Here is a 17,840-nt window from a genome sequence, read left to right as displayed (position 1 = left end):
CATCAAATAATAATACAAATTTTGCTCAAGCACCCTTCGTCGTCCTTTTTGTGTTATACGACGCTATTATCAATAAAATAAATTTTTCACAACTTTACAGTCGAGGATTCATAAATAGAAAAAAAAAGAATTTCGTAATATCTTAAACAGCTTTACTCGAATGACCTTTTCAAGATATTTGATTTTGTTTTTTACTTTATCAGATATAACTTTTGTTACTTAAATACTTGAGAACATAATACAAATACTAGTAAGATGTATATTGTTGGCACCACACCATTTTGAGTTAATAATTTAGTGCGAAGGCTTTTTCTGACCACTAAGACCAGGGAGGATGATGTGAGAAATACATTTTGAAAGCCCTAACATTTCTGCTCATTCAAAAGAAAACAATTTCTAAAATGAATGATATCGCTAGAGTTGACGCTTTCAGCTTCGTTACGCGAAAATTAAATTTTACAATTTCAAACGAGCTGAACCCTGTAGGTTTCAATACAGCTGAGATACAGCCGAAAACGCGTTCCCGACCTTAAAAAACCACACTCAGAAGCCACTTCGAGGCCAATAAAACAAAATTTTTATTTTTCCTGGGGTAATGGCGTATCACATTTTCATTTTTATGTCCGCTCAGGTTGGTCCAACCTGAGCCTCCTGCAAAATTTCATAGAGATCGGCTGACTACTTTCCGAGATAGCCCATCTGTTGCGTGTGGCGGCTCCACTAAATTGAATTAATCGAACTCTTTATGTAACGCCAATGATTCAGGAGTGTGGACACATGAGTGTGAAATGTCAAATGTATTCCCGGAAATGAGACAGTATAAGAGAACGATTGTCATACAACAGATGATCAAAGTGATTTTATCAATATCGAATCTTGGCGAATTTGCCATCATCTTGAGTGTTTAATAGTTTAATTTAACGTAATCGATTAACGTAATTAAATTCTATTGCGTGTCTAAGCGATTTTGTTCGATTTGCGATTTTCTAACGTAAGTTTGACGTGGTTTCTAAGCCTCGTGATTTCTATGCATTTGACGAGAGTTTAATTATTTGTTTCAATTGATTAGGCTTGACTACGACGATGAAGAGGCTGAGTTCCTCGTAAATTACGTTATTTCCGTGTGAAAATCGGTTATTCAAGTAAGCGAAAATTTATGTTAATTTTACGTTTGAAGTTTCACATGAAATTTCTGAAGATTCTAATTTGCATTTGTTTGTTAAAGATTAAGCGACTGCACGATAACAATACGACCGTTTCAAAGGATTTTATCGGATTATGTCAAATACTAGATGTAAGTTTGAGTTCGTTTATTAATGATCGAGTTACGAGTCGTATTGTTTTTCTAGTAATTTGAAGCTCATCGTTTACCGCAAGAAAATAAACAGACTTTATATTGGGAAAAGTTTCTTTTTCTTAACGGAGACCGTGCTGTCAAACATCTGGAACCCGTCATATCCTCAAATCAAATCCCATATTTGGGACAGGTCGTCACAATTCCAACACCATCGATAGATAGATAGATAGATAGACATAAATAGAAACATACAGAGTGAGTTGAAGGATTTTGATTGTTTGGAAAAAGTCATTTTGGTGCATTTTCTATGAAAAATCACCAACTTCAAAACGATGTGTCTCCGGTAATTTTAAACCTACATAGTCGAGTGATAGCTCGTTTTGCTCGTATTTGAAGCGAGAATACGATAAAATAGGTTTTGTTGTGATAAAGACCAAATGGTAGAAACTCAAATTTTCGGCTGACGCGTCTCAAAAAAAATTTCTTTGTTCTTTTTTTGTGGGTCAGACTGCGTCAAGTCCTCCGCTATCGCTCCGGACATGATGTAAGTCCTTACATAATCTAAAGAGATGTTTGATAAAAATATTGAAGTCATAGATTTTGTATTAAACACTAGGAGATCCTGTACACAAATAATGAAGTAACAGATTCAACTTCTCAGTGTCGTGTGGTTTGATGTATCCAAATTGAAACGCTATGTTTGGGTTGTGATTATTTATTTTCCATGCAAAACGACCATCTTCAGGGCTACAAGCACTCCAACAGATTCAGTGATTTTCGACAATGTAGCCGTTCAATTCAATGGTGGAGGTGCTAACGTAACGCACCGACAGTTTCGGCTACTTCATGTTGTTGTAAATTACATTCTTGCATTAATATCCAAGATTAAATCCTAAACTCAATTAATCAAGCGAAACAATCGAAGCATTTGCGATAGACAGACAACCGTGTCAACGGTTTTTCGAGTAATTATAATCTAGACCCAAATTTTCGAGACTAATTACGAGCACAAAACCATTTTATTTAATGCAAAGCGACGATATTTTTTCCATTTTAAGTTTGTTGAACTTGGCGTCTTGATTGAATTGAATTCTGGATAGACACCAGGAGGCAGTGTGAGGTAAAAATTATTTTCGCTCGGTTTCATATTCGTTCTCCAAGCATAAAATGGCAATTCTGTGATATTTTCAAAATACACAGGACACATTTGAATAATGGGTTTTAAATAGGCCAAACTATTACTGTCCATTGTTTTGAACGGATGACCATAAATTAACATATTTTCAAGTGGTTGTCGTGAAACAACAAAAACTTTTGCCAATCGTTTCAAAAAATATAAAATTCGAATCCCACAACAATCCGATATACCATCTTCGTCACAAAATGTACAACAATGTAAACGAAAAATGGGAAAAGGTTTTTATAATTGGAAAATGTGGAAAATGTTGGAGCGACTGTGATATGTGACCCAAAAAATATCTTAATCTATCACACATCTGTTTCATTTATTTTTAGTAAAACTTCTCATTACACCCACATCACAGCACATAATATTACTGGGGCGTTGAAATTTGAGACCTAAATGTCCCAAGATACCTTATCCAACACGTGCATATCTTGAAAATTGCCAATCAGTGAGATGATGTGAACAATATACGATAATTCACCAGGGAAAACTATAGCAGTGAAAATGACTTTAATACGGAAAGACGAGGTCTGGACATTTAATCGATATTATGTGTACGGGTATTCCATATGAAATGTATAAAAGGTATAAAATAAGGTACCACGGAAACAAGACACGTTTATGTAACATGTAACATCGAAATCAGCATGAACTGGATTGATTTATATATTATATTCCTTGGGTGAATGGATATAAATCTTGTTTGTGATATTTCAAATTATTTACCCAACAATGATCAATGGTTTTTTTCTATATTTATTTATCCGTCTGTCTTAATTAAGACTTCGCTTTTCTGGTATTTATTTTCTTTGTTTTTCTTCTTTTTTTTTCGCTGTTGCAAGCAGTTCTTTTTCATTTTATACTTGATTAAATTTCAAACTCTTACTGTTTACACAGTATTTTTCCTAGTAGATATGTACGTGTTTCACACAATTTCTATAAATCAATGCTTAAATTCTTAAAGTAACCATGTACAGTGGATTTAAGATTTCTTTTTTGTTCTTTATTGACCACCGAACTGTTCGTTTTTTTTCTTTTAAATTAACTAACTAACCAACTTAAATCCTTCAGGTGAACTTGAGTCTTCTTCAAAGAAGAAATTTCTCATTTATAGGAAATTTTACATTTCAATATCTTCGACAGACGGGACTATTTCATCTTTTAGTGAAAGTGACAATTCGTAAAAGTAATATAATGCAGTATATGAACCTCTTCAAAATGATTTGATTAAATGAAGTAACAGATTAGAGAATTAGAGAATAATCTTTGAAAGATCAAGCTTTGATAAAAGCCATCAGTGGTTGCCATATAGTTATAGAAGTTACTCGTTTTGTTCGAAGAATCACCTTTATACAAAATCTCTTACTTCATTTGTTTTAACTTTAAAACTTTTCATTCTAAAGGACCACGTGAACCTGAGGTTATTGCTAGTCTAGCACAATTAGATTGGAATTGGTTCGTGGAGTCAATCCTGCACCTAAGCCTCATATGAAGCTGTTTCTCATCCCAACAAAATGAAATATTTTATATGGTAATTTGTGAGTTATTAAATGTCGGATACACTTAGTGACTAGAAAAAAAAGAACCAGGTGGAATTTTTCACTCGGGAATCGAACCCGGGATCCTTGGCGTATACGTCCAACTCGCTACCGATTGATCTACCTGGCAGAATTGAGTACTAATTCTCATACCAAATGCGGCGATATGAAAATTGATACTTATGTTGCGCATCTCTCTAAATTAGTAAATACAATTTCTAAGATGAATGAAGGAGAATAATTATCGAAGTCAAAATTCCACTGTTCCAAACTTTCTTAGTCCATTTAATCATGCACGGCTAATGGAACTCTCAACACTGATTTGTGCTAAATTGAGCAATTGAGTTTTTGATTTGTTTGAGTTTTCGCCATATTTGTGAGGAAGATTTAAAAAGTACCGATGAACATGAACAACGTCGGGTACAACATTAAACTGCTTGGGTGAAAGAATTCTTTTTGATTGGTGAATCGTTTGTTTGGTCTGTCCCTTTGTCTGCATTTTTTCAAAAGAATTCCGTGAAACTTATGGTTGAAAAATCGTCATGTCTCTGAATCGAGTCAGTAAAAAAAAGAAACTATTCACGTTTGCCAAAAAAAAGTTACTTAATCAAAGCTTCAGACATTCTGCGGAATCTCCGGTATATACCCCAATCAATACAAAGGCAAAACATGTTTCAATTAAAAGAGTTTGTAGCAACAGCCACCATTCATCGCATTGCATACAGAAATATAATACTCAAACAGCTTCTCTCGCTAATTCATTTTTAATTTCGCTATGAATTAATGCAAGATCCTATTGGTATAAATAATTATCATTTCGTAAGAACTACGCTCCAGTAAAACATCGAGCACAGCTCTTTGGTTGTATATTAAGCACAACATATGAAAATGTTTCAAGTGTTTCATTATCATTTGCGACAGGAATTGGAATAATGCCGTCAATATTCAGTTTGAATATGTATTTCCTCAATTGAGAAAGTCATGAAAGCATACGAAGTTCTAATGAAATGGAAAATGATGTGAAACTTTACTGCATTACCACAGAAGGTACAATTTTCTTTAACCAACAATATATATGTAGCAAGAGGAGTGATGGTTTTCTCTTGAATGCAAGATAATATTACATAATGCGCTTTATAAATGTAGATATTCCCTCGACTTCCAGCGACATATTAGACAAAAGCACGTAATGGTGCACTTCAGACATTTTCAAGGAGAAACTTATATAATATCTCTCGGAATTGTAATTGCAAGCAGAAAATAATAATTCAAACTTTTAGAAGTTATTTTACCGAAAGGAATGTAAAGAAAAAGTTGATTTCAAGTGGACATTTTTATCGTAAATTTCGGATATGTTCCTTGAGTATTCCGACGACGAGTTATTGAAAATCTGCACAATTGTAATTTCGTCGTTGCTTCATAGTTTGTTTTTTTTCTACTTCTTCTTTCTTCTGTTCGATAAAAATAAGAAAAGTAGAATTTTCAATGAACTTAATGGCGATATAATCTGTTTTCGATGTTAAAACCGGAACTCGTTAAATGTTTAGTAAAGAAAAAAGAAAATACTTTTCCGTTTCCGTATCGATGGGAAAGAGTTTCTTTTATGGTATGGAATGGACGGGTATATTTTGGAGGATGCTAAATGATACAGCAGATCGCAAAAACGTGTACATGATAATGCAATAAATTATAATCTCTCTGGATGCTGCTGTATCTTATGTTACCTTTCCCAGAAATGAAATAAAAATATTCGATTTTATATGAGGTGGTACTGCATAATAAGTTTTCGCTTCTTCTCCTTCTTACTCTCTCTCAATATTCACATGTAAACGAAAAACGATGAACGTGTCTATTTAACGGTTCGTCGTAACCCAAACTTTGCATGGATTGTACGTGATTCTCATAAGCAATAGAAAATTTTGTACAAATTTTTATGAGAACTTTTATCTAAATTCTCTACAGACCTAAATTGTTGGATAGTTAAATGTTCAAGGTATGCAGAAGGAAACATTTCTATTTTATCTCTGGTTTTTACCGTCTTATAGTTTTCCGTCGTTTTTTTCATTTGCTGGTACTTTTACAAATAAATTTTCAAATGACTGATTCGATGAACAAACAGGAATATCCTCTGAAAAGATAATGAATTTTAAACAAAATTGCACAATGAAAAGCTTTAGTACTATGTTGTAGCTTGGTTGGAAATTTAGATGGGTACAACTGAAAAAGGCGATGTTACCCGTACACAACTTTTATATACAATTTTATATCAGCAACAATGCTACTTTCTAGTGGCTAGTGGTTAATTCGAAATATTTTTCTCAAAAAGCTACTTCATGATATAAAACTTTACCTCCCTTTTTTCAGTATATTACTCCTTACATTTCCATGATGGAACTCTCTGACTTTCTGATTAGCGTCGTCTGTTTTAAATATGGAAACTTGGTTGATTGGTTAATCGTTTACAAATGGCGTATTCCCACAAACTTTTCGTTGTCATAAATCTGTTACTTCTTTTATTTAACGGATCAGCTAGTGACCGATTAAAATTCTTTAATTTCATTGGCCCACACATTTTCTATATGGGACATTCCATAGTTTGTCGCGTCAGATTTTTGAGATTTTTTGACAGATGTCACAATTTCACTTAAAAAATAAACTTTTAGGTTTTTTGAGCTTACACTGAAAAAAGTTACACTTACCTCGGAATGTTCTATATATAGTAACATACTATCAATATCTCATCGCTTATTTTTGTCGTTATTGTTGTCAACAGATGACTATGAATAGTCTGAACTCGTAGTCCGATGTCCTATCTTGACAGTGACTTTGATTTTGAATTGAAACAACGAAGACATCAATCCGTCAGCCTTTTACCAAGGTAAATTTAGTGTGGAGGTAATGTCATAAATAAAACGCCATCTCCTCCTTTCGTTAAAAGCTCGGGCCATCTGTTTTGCGAAATCAAAAATATTGAGTGCAACATAGGTAAATCATAGTCAACCATTTAAAAAAAAAATCTCATTAAATAGCATCGAATGAATATGTTAGACCTCGCGTCTGAATGACATTACCTCCGCACTATATCTACCTTGCATTTTTCAATGATTTTTCGGTCACTCTTGTCTTCGTATTTCTCTCTCTCCAACGCAAAGAGCTTAGCGAATTTATATCTGTTCCCAATGTTAGGGAAGTCTCATTTAAACACAAGTCATAAGGCCCACATTTTTAAAGCTCTTGTAAAAGCTTTTTTTTTAAAGCTATCTCACACCAAGCATCGTACTAGGTAGTACCTAGTAGTAGTTATTAATCGAACAGTATCGCTCTAAAATGTTTTACGCCAGGATTCAGGTCATGTGTCTATTACACACACACAGTAATTGCATTAAAACATCTCTAGACCCTTATTTTTACGTTTATCCAATAAAATTTTCCGAATAATTACTATACAATTTTATGTCCAAACACTTCTTTGAATTACCGTCTGTTGGCATTTTATTAATCTTTAATTGAGAAACCCCTTCCCAACGCGAGAATTTAACGTAAAGCATAGAACATAGAGATTTCAAAAGGTTTTTAATTAAAATTAACATGCAAATGGTAATTGCTTTGTTGATTACATTACAAAGAGGTACACAAGGTATACAAGTTACGAGTGACGTTGTTGTACAATTTATTTAAATTCTCCTATCATTTTATCGAAGTCTGATAAATATTAAAAGTTCATCTGAAACAGGAACACCGTCTATCCAGTCAGAGTCGTTTCGCTTTGACCTTTACGTTTAATGAGTTGTGTTGTGCATTTTTCATAATTTAGCTCACCTGATAACCATCTAAGATAATATTGTTGGATAGGAAAATCGTGCGGTCGCAAAGTTATGCCGAGTCCAAAATATCACATTTAATTTATAACTCAATTAATAGAGGCTCACCGAATTGTAATTTCGTTTGGAAACGCAATTTTCCTGCTCGTTACAATGCAGTTTCTGGACATCATGAAAAAGCGTTATATTATATTCAGAAATTTATTCGAATTAAATGAGTTTCATATGCTCGCGTGACATAATGAAAAACTTACAATATCATTTCACCCGTAAAAGAATATGCCTCCAGGTTATGTAGTTTTTACTTTATTGTTACAATTGTTTCGTTTCTGCAAAAGTTCTACAAAATACCTTTTAATTGTAGTTACAAGAATGTATTGCGCAATTTTCTTTCGTTTGTGGCGTTTTTTTAAACACATTCTATTTAGCATTTGAGATTCAATTTCTTTTCTCATTAGTTATAATTTATACTTAAAGCGGACAGCAACCGTTCTGGACGAAAACGACATAAGTAAGTAATAAGCTCTAGCTAACGTCTGCTTATGTATATATAGTAAAATACATGTGAAATAAATGAAATAAAAGATTTACATTTTGCCGAAAATGCAATACTTAGATCAAAAGATGCAATTTTGTGTTAATTGTAGGAAAGTAATAGATTCGATAAGTATCTGTGAAAAGGTTAATAGATTGAGTGTCTTGTGGTTTTATTAATATCATAACAACCTTTCACTCTCCTTACATAACATTTTTAAAAGTTTAATATTTTATTTATTTTGGCCTAGGTGGTGTAGGCAAATTTTTTTTGCGGGTTGAAAAACTTTTTCATTTATTTTATGCCTCTAATGCTTGGAATAACCTCGTTTTCTTCACTCAAAAGAAAAGGCCATGAAAAAATGACGTTTTGATGACAGTTCAGTGGAGAAAATATAAATATCCCGAACTGTCACCTTATTTTTGTTTCGAATTGATGTGCTCGTTTCGTGGAGAAATACAAGTTTTTGCGCCGTGCGTAATTTATCGTAATTAGACACGACAGTCGACTTTCGACCATAATAACCAAAGGTAAACAGTGGTGAATCTTAAATTGGAACACCTAATGTAAATTTCGAAAGTCGAACAAATTTTTTTAGTTTGTAGTTGGAACGATTAATATTGAGGCTTATGGCGTTCGAAATTCAGATCGTTCCAAATCACGATAAATTACTCGTTAGAAAAAAAACTTCTTGAGAAAAATAGTAACTTCCAACTTGAGCGATTTGCGGCACTCGCTTCGCTCTTTTTGAAATTTAATATTTTCTTCCCATATTGCATATTTGTTGATACTAGACACTCTGTTGTTGATACTCTGTTTATATGAGTTGATATGCTTGAACCAAATTTTTTTTTATTCGGGCAATGTCTCATATGTTCGGTGTTGCCACCTATAATTATTACACACACTTAACGGACTCATCTCAATCTATTTAGATTTACCTTCCTCCTAAAAACGGCATATAATATAGAAACATAATACATCCGTACGCAGCCAACAAGGCGAAAGACTAAAGACGAGTCATTACTTTTAATTTGTTGGCTAATTGCTCAGTTTGATGATCGTCGACTGAGACGTTAACATCGTATCGTACGGGTACTAAAACATTTCCAATTGCTTGTTTGCTACCAATGTTCACATTAAATTCCTCGTCACTCGTAGTTTTTTTTTATGTGTCCCGGAACATATAGTAACACACATACATCGAAAATACATAACATGGGATACGATTTTTTGCATGTTTAAGCTTAAGTATGATTTCGAACTTTTATTTTAATATTTGTGGCAAAATTTACATATCAATTAGGGTATATAAAATAAAACAGATTTATAGCAACATTTACCAAAGAATATCGGTTGAAACACGCAGAAGGACGTCATAAGATTAATTATGAAAAATGTTTCTTCGTATATACAAACCATACACGCATCGTGCACATATTAAGACAGATAGAAAAGAAAGTTAATTAGGACAGTAGAGACACTTAATTGAATATTTCTATTTTAACGGGCAAATTAAAAGCAACGTCGAGGTCGAAGTGGATATTATGATTTCGCAGAAAAGAGGTCTGACTTCGTGATGCGTGTGTGACAAATTCATTAATTAGAATTTGACATAATGAGCTCTTTGTTATTGGGAAAATTTGTGTGAAACCATAGCAACATTGAAAGCGAGGTCATGTGCAATCATACGTGAGAATAGAATAGAAGCTTTAACAGATGTTAAGCAAATCACAAAAAAATAATTATGGAATCTACTACTTCCTTTGGTATGGTGCACCATTGTGTAAGTATTAATTTCTAAATTTTTTACTTCATTCATTCTAACACATATTTGGTTGTAAATGCTCATCGCTTAATTTTGTCGTCCCTTCGATGAAGTCAAGGTGCCTATAAAAGTTAGTTTCACAGAAGCACTTCATACCCCTGTATTACGACAGAGAAACGCGACAAGCAAAGTGAAATAAAGTAAGTCCCGGATGAGTAGAAATCCGGCATATATCGCCTTGTTGCGGGCCTGCAGGTAGAATATTTTCCACACGTCCGCTTTCTTAATCAGTAACCTCTAGCCCTGAGGCGGAGCTGGTAACATCTTCGAAACTCGCAGTCAATTCCTAGGTTAGGTACTGGATGTAGACCTAATAACTAATATCTTTATTGCATTCAATGTTACTACCTTCATTATTGGATCTTAATTTATCTCGCAATAATTTCTGAAAAAAACTAATAAATCTCGACGCTTGCGTCTACCGTTGCCGGTTACGGGAAACTATACGTATACACACATAGTGTTGGGAATTTCTACTAATTCACTACAATTTAAACACTGAGACTTGGGGATGTTGTCCCCGGAAAATGTCTTTATTGATCGATCGTACAGTTGTAACTGAGGCTTTTCCATACATATTTTTTCGTGTAACTGTTCCAGTGTACACTTAGATGTCTTTCATTTTAATGGCAATCTTGATCAGTAATTCAGCGAATGTTCATGAGATACAATTCTCAACATACTCCCACCTTGACCTTCCATAACATTGTTATTGAGGTCAACCAAATTGTCGTTCCACCCGACGACGGTTGCTTTGTATCTTCAACATACTTCCACATTGTTCAGTTATCGTCGGTACCACTGCGGTTCTGTCTTCATTGGATGCTGCCAGTCCTGCACTGACCAAACCAATCTCGATTTCTTTCTGATTTCTATTGCATGTTGTTATTCCGCCACTGACCAATTCTGATGGAGACCTCTTCTTGACACCGTTGCGAATTATTCTGATGGAGCCTTCATGTCGGTTTTACTGCCAGTTCGATACTGACCAATTTCGATGGGGAGTTTCGTCTCTGTTGCCAGTTCGCCACTGACCAATTTCGTCGTTGTGTTTCTCTTCCTTTTTTTTACGAATCGCGAAGAAACCACTTCGATGTTGCTGCCGTTTGCATTACCAATTGTCTCATTAACTGACGTTTCGTCCACGCCAGGTTGACCAGTTGACATATAGCACGTTATGCTCTGTTGAACCCCACGATTTGTGTAGAGACTTTCGTTGTTGCCTTTACCATTATCAGTCATTCGATACGACTTCATATATCTCTTGTATCGTTTTCCGTTACCATTAACATGCCACTGATTTGCTTTGACCTTCTTTTCTCATCTGTGGTTCGCTACACCATTAGCTCGCATTGTAGTACAGCCGACAAAGTTACCATCCAAGCGTTGGGGAAGAGAATTTCGACCAATTTCAAGGTTTCTTGAGAAAATACTGCCTGTGCCCAATCCACACTCCGGTAAGCTGACTCTGGCCACATCCCCAGTAAATCTCACCCCTACTTTTGTATCGAAATCTCCAGACAATAAATTACTATTGCCACTCCAACATTGACTGTTATTAATCAAGGTTTAACGTGCGTCACTGACTTCGACTGTTCTAACATCGTCTGCCTTTCTGTTTCTAAAGGACCTAACATCCATTGGTGGCCAATATACTAACTTTCATTTTGCTGAATTGATTTGCATTCTTTATCGCTTCCAACATTTTCTCAAACGGAGTCCGTATTTCCTGTATATTCGTTCGCTACGAATAATTTTCTGCTGTCTTCTCGCTCGCACCATCCAATATTTTTTGCTGACTACCAGTTCGCTGTCAGCTCTTCTCTTCCAAATCGTCTTTGTTGCTGACTTGCTCCCACCTTCCAAAATTCCACCATTGCATGCTGCCATCGACCAAACTACGTTTGAGGTATCTTAGGCCTTCTGTTAGACTTTTTCCGTAATGCCACGACTTATGAAAACGATTTGTGCACACTTGCACCCTAGCTCACTTTGAAGTTGAAGTCAAATCACGATCAACAGACTAGTTGGCAAGTCCAACTTTTGCTACAAAATAGCTTGCCAATTTTTCTTGTATATTCGTTCGCTACGGATATTTGTCAGCTTTCCTCAACCAAATTAGATTGTTCCGTGCTAGTTCGCGAATCAATTTCTAACGCATAAATTCTCCGAAACAGAGGCGTTTACTTTCACCTGTTGGCAACACTCTCCTCAACAAGAACTGCTGCACCGCGTTTAAGATATTCATCAATTTGTGAAAGTTGGAAATTCCTGCATGAAGTCATAGTCAGTCTGCTACTGACTAAATCAATATTGGACAAAGCATCTTGGGTTCTCGCTGACTCACTCGCTCCCACCGTCCAATATCATTGCTTTCGAAACAGCATTTTATCTCAACTTTCGCTTCACGCGATCTATGGGAAAGGGAAGAGTAATTATGCTCTGTTTGTTGGTTTTGGTGTTTGTTCTGCATATTAGATAACGCCACCCAAAAAATCGTTTTCTTTACCACATTCACTTGATTTGATTCGCATGCCACGAATCATTTCCAACTGCTGGTTTCTGAATCAACTTCTGGCGGGTGATGTTGCCGAATCAAATTCTCGTTCTTAAGCACCCGTTTTTCACGCTTAATTATCTTTGGCCACATCTCTTTAGGCTTTTGATTTCATTATCAGTACTGTTGATTCTAGCCCTTTTTTATTCAATTCTGTTGCCGTTCTCAATGTTCGATCTGTTATGATAAATTTCAAGGCTTCTTGAAAGAATATTTACTGCCTGTGGCCAATCCACACTCCGTTGAGCTGACTCCGGCCACATCCCCAGTAAATATCTTACCTCTACTCTCTACCAAACGTTGACCAGACGAATCGTTTTGCAATGCTGTCAAACTTTCCTTTTGCTGTCTTTCTGGAGTTCCTCAATGAATTCTGAACCTTATTAAGTTGCCGCTTACATCGCTGTATACTAGTCGTCGCTCACAACTACTCTCGCTCTTCTGTTTTTTTTTTTTTTTTTTTCATTATCGTTCCTGTTGTCCAGTTTTCCACTCACATCGCTTGAATAATTCCATTTTCGATCGTTCGTAATCGTCTACACAGTCAATTTCCTAGTGTCCACTTACACCAGAGCATTCTATCTACCTGACTCCACTGAAAACTGCAGCCACAAAGAGAAGCCGAAAGCCCGTCCATACCACAGCACTTCTACCTCATCACCTTACTCAAACCCGCCACCGTTTCGAAAAATTTCCAATTTGTTCACACTTAAATTACAGATATCCATAATCAATTTTTTCGGAACAAGAATGAGCTCAACAAAGAAATTACAAAAAAAACCGCTGTAGAATAAGTTTGAACCATTTTCCATTTTTCTGAAACGAACCTAAAACAACAGCCTTCTTCGAAAGACATTCAACCACGAAGAAAGACGGTTCCCGAAAAAAAACCCTGACCTCGAGTATGAACTCACCGACCTGAACCACTCACTTAATCTAACTCATCTATCCAACCCGAGCTACGTTTTCACTAATGTCAATAACGTCACTCACCCGATCGAAAATGAATTGCTTCCTCCTGTTTACTTCTTGCAGCATCTCGTTCGCTTGTAGCAGGTTCAAATTAGTGACTGGATTTTTGCAGATTCTCGCTGCAAACTTTTCATAATCCAACAGCGTTGGTTCATCAAAAAGACGATTTTCCAAAACACAAACTTATGCAACCAATCTTCATGCGGCTGGTAGACTGTTTTCATCTCTGTAGCACTCTTAGAGAACGATTTCCGATGTAGTCACACAAAGTACGCCAGGTACATTTTTCACTAAAATCCTGATTCACTGCATTGATTTCAATTGTACGGCACAGAACTCGATTTCTTCTTTCCCACATTGCCAATGGACTTTATTGAAATTGACACTCAGATAGCTTTTCCGGCGTTATGAACAAATTATTCCTTCGGCGCTTTTTGCGTTTCTTCTGTTTTCAGTTCAAATTTATGGTCGTAGCCGATTTCCATTCACTGATGGTTGCAATAATACTGACTAATTTTAAGTAACGCGTCGAGAATTTTCTTTTTCATTCACAAAAATTCACTGTTTGGAGCTTCTACTATTTTATACAAATTAGTTGTTTTCAGGCTGCGCCACTTGTTGGGAATTTCTACTAATTCACTACAATTTAAACACTGAGACTTGGGGATGTTGTCCCCGGAAAATGTCTTTATTGATCGATCGTACAGTTGTAACTGAGGCTTTTCCATACATATTTTTTCGTGTAACTGTTCCAGTGTACACTTAGATGTCTTTCATTTTAATGGCAATCTTGATCAGTAATTCAGCGAATGTTCATGAGATACAATTCTCAACACATAGACTGTTAATGGCCACCTTTTATAAGAATGCATTGCATAAAGTAATAAACGTTGTTACCCTTTCCTCAAATGAGTAAAAATCCACATACAGAACCAAGATGAATGTGAAAAATAAATTTATTTCTTCGTAAATTTCGTTCGTGTAATATCTCATTTAGGTTTCTTGTTACTCGCATAAATCATATGTAACTCAATGTGAACGTTATACTTGGAACTTTACGTATTCGTTTCGGCAAAGCTCTTTTTCTATTAAAAAAGGAGTCAGTGCAATAGGATTTTATATCATTGATAAACTCTAAATTTCAATAATCGGTTGTTGGGGAAAGCTGAATTCGTTTCAAATGACGACATAGCACGATAAGAGCTCTAAGCCCTAAATTATGTGTATATATAAAAGTTGGAGACTGAACTACAGCAAGATAGAGTCAACTACACAGTAAAGAATAAGAGAAAATAAAAATAAAAAGTTGATCGTATCGCATTGGAAAGCGGGTGTTTCGGGTGTTTGCTAAGAAATAAATGCTGAAAGTACAGCGACTTTTGAAATGTGTTTTTCTCAGATACTTCAAGTTCATTTTTCTTTACATCAAACATTTAAGACAACAGTGAACAGCGATAGGTGCCATGTGTAAGCATTTTCGTATTAAGTTTGTTTATCCAACGAGAGGAATACTGTAGCGTCAGATTCTGTCTTTTTTTTATCGCAAAGTAACAAAACTTAAGCTAACATTTATTTGAGGTGACAGTATATTTTATGTACGAACTTATACGTACACTATTTCTCATCTGAATAAATTTTACATTTTTGTAGGAATGTTTCACGATGTTAGATACATCCATATAGATATATCGGAAAATATCGAAGCTATAAAAGTGGCAGATGCATTAAACGAAAACCTTATCATTGTAAGTTGTTACGTACCTTCCAAAAACCGTTCCTTACTTTAATCGTTTCTCCAAATATCGCTTAGGTTTTTAAATCTCTGGAATATAACTTAGGCTGCAGACTTCAATTCAATAGTTGACATCAAGTTTTGTATATAATTAAACGCTATAATATTTCGCTACATGCGTGAGTATAAGAAAAAATTGATAGATTATGACTACAGCCTGGTCATTTCATTCTTTTCTCTTTTTTTTAATAAAAATTACGTAATGCCTTTACCAAACAAAAGATATATTCCCTAAAAAGCGTCTCCAGGGCTTTCTGAAGTATATCTTTCAAAAAGCTTTTTAAATAAAAGTTTTTAAACTTCTCGGTAAGACGTAAGATCAAAAGAAACTTTTTCCTTTTTTTCCCCTAAAAAACCATTAGATGTGTGTACAAAAGGACGTTATCACTTTGTTTCCGATTATTGCAACATCGTGAATTAGCATTCTATTAAGCGAGAACGTTCTTATTATATAATGTGATGTATCGCATCGCATGCATAAAGGTATTCTAGTCAAAAGGAAGCTGCTTTTTTGTAATAGTACATAACTTATCAATGGGACAAGTGATGGTAGTAGCATTTCTTGTGTAAAGTTTACCTATCCGAAACTAAGCTTTCGGTGCAAAGTTCCAGCTCGAAACGATAACGGCTAACATTTTTCCATTACTTTGATGCTTTGAAGAATTTAAGTGTTTCAATGTTACACGATTATTCCCAAAACATTGTTCCGAACAGCATACATAGATAACATCATAGTTACAGCGCTTAATCGATATGGCTTTCCTATTATCAGCGATTTAAAACACTTAACTTATTAGTTTGTATACTAATAGTCAGCTTAGTGTGGAAAAGTGGATTAGGCTTAGGTCCAGTAATTATTTACGAACGGATTACATTTAACATACCTAACTGTATGAATCCAATAAAAGTTTATTCGTTGACTTACACAGTCATTAAAGGCTTATTCTTTGCAGGCAGAAAATACCATAATTAGAATTTCAATGGAGAATTTAAGATTATTTTTTATACATCACTGCTGATGCAATAACTCTTTTTATCATTTGACTCTCTGCTGACAATTTTCAAAAAGTTTGGAAAATAAAAGAAATAATAAGCTCGAACTGTACCCTCGAACTCTGGAAGTAGAAATATCGAATTTCCAAAAACCGCACTGGCAAAATTTTGTTAGGAATGTATGAAATTGGCTTATGCTACGCAGTCGACATCATCATACAGCAATTCACACCGTAAGGGCGGTCGAAATTCAAATTTTAGGCACACTTACGGCGGCGTAAATTGCCTTTCCGGTTCACATTTTCTGAAAAACTATCAGCAAAGGAAGGATAATTTTATTTCAAGTTTGTATACCACTAATATCTCAACAGATGGAGTGGACGCATGGAGTCATACCAGCCACACAGTTATGTGAATCTACTAAGAGATCGGATAAGGAAGTTTGACTGTATACGTCAATAAAGGGTCAGCTCATTGTATGATTGTCCTTCACCACTTACCTGGTTGACCTAGCGTAATCTAGGATGCATAGCCATTGAATTACAACGAAGGCACAGAAATAACTACTTTATAAATGAGAATAAAATATCGTTGAGTTGAACGATTGGAATGTGAAAACTCAAGGAAATATTTTCTATTTGTACCATCACCAATGAGCTCCAACTAACGTTCTTCTTATAGCAAAATACATGTTTAAACAAATGAAGTAAAAGATTTTGTTTCAATCTGCTGAAAATATTTAGAACAAACGAAGTTATAGATTGGATTGAGTGCAAGAAACTAATAACTAATCAACAAACTGTCTGATGCATATCAATCATCTGAGCGTAATATAAGTATTATCGACAGTAAAGTATTAGTATATTACTTCCGAGGTTCCAAGTTGTGTATTTGATAAAAGTGGGGTGTTACAGCCCGACCCGAAGGGGAGGGCTGTATTCCCCACTTGTCAAATAACAACTTGGAACCTCGTAAGTAATGCTTTACGTGATTAGGCAATGTAAATGAAAATGAAACATGCCGTAATACGTAAAATTGGTTAATGTGATACGCATCTTGGGTACGATATGACTATGTGAAGTGAGAGGCCTTCTGCAAAGTCTTGATTTCCAGGTAACCAAAAAATAATCTTTCCAGGATCGCAGGAATGCGAAGGACTCCAAACTCACAATCCATAAGCAAATAAGCTATTTTTGATCATCGAAATTTTTTTTCTTTTCATTCTTTTTGAAAGATGCTTCACACGGATTCCGTGTCACGGAATTTCTATTCGCTACAAGACAATGTTACTGCTCATGCTAGCGATGCGAAAATCCTTATT

General features: G+C 35.1%; 1 long non-coding RNA gene across 1 annotated transcript; it reads left to right on the top strand.

Annotated features, from left to right (window-relative positions):
- The first annotated feature begins 837 nt into the window (after positions 1-837).
- LOC119071979 lies at positions 838-1,397 on the top strand. Its single transcript, XR_005086755.1, has 3 exons — positions 838-991; positions 1,070-1,142; positions 1,226-1,397. It is a non-coding gene; the product is annotated as an uncharacterized LOC119071979 (long non-coding RNA).
- Positions 1,398-17,840: the final 16,443 nt, after the last annotated feature.

This window comes from Bradysia coprophila, assembly GCF_014529535.1.
Source record: "Bradysia coprophila strain Holo2 chromosome IV unlocalized genomic scaffold, BU_Bcop_v1 contig_5, whole genome shotgun sequence".
Lineage (NCBI taxonomy): Eukaryota > Metazoa > Arthropoda > Insecta > Diptera > Sciaridae > Bradysia > Bradysia coprophila.
This window is presented reverse-complemented; position numbering and strand designations above follow the sequence as displayed.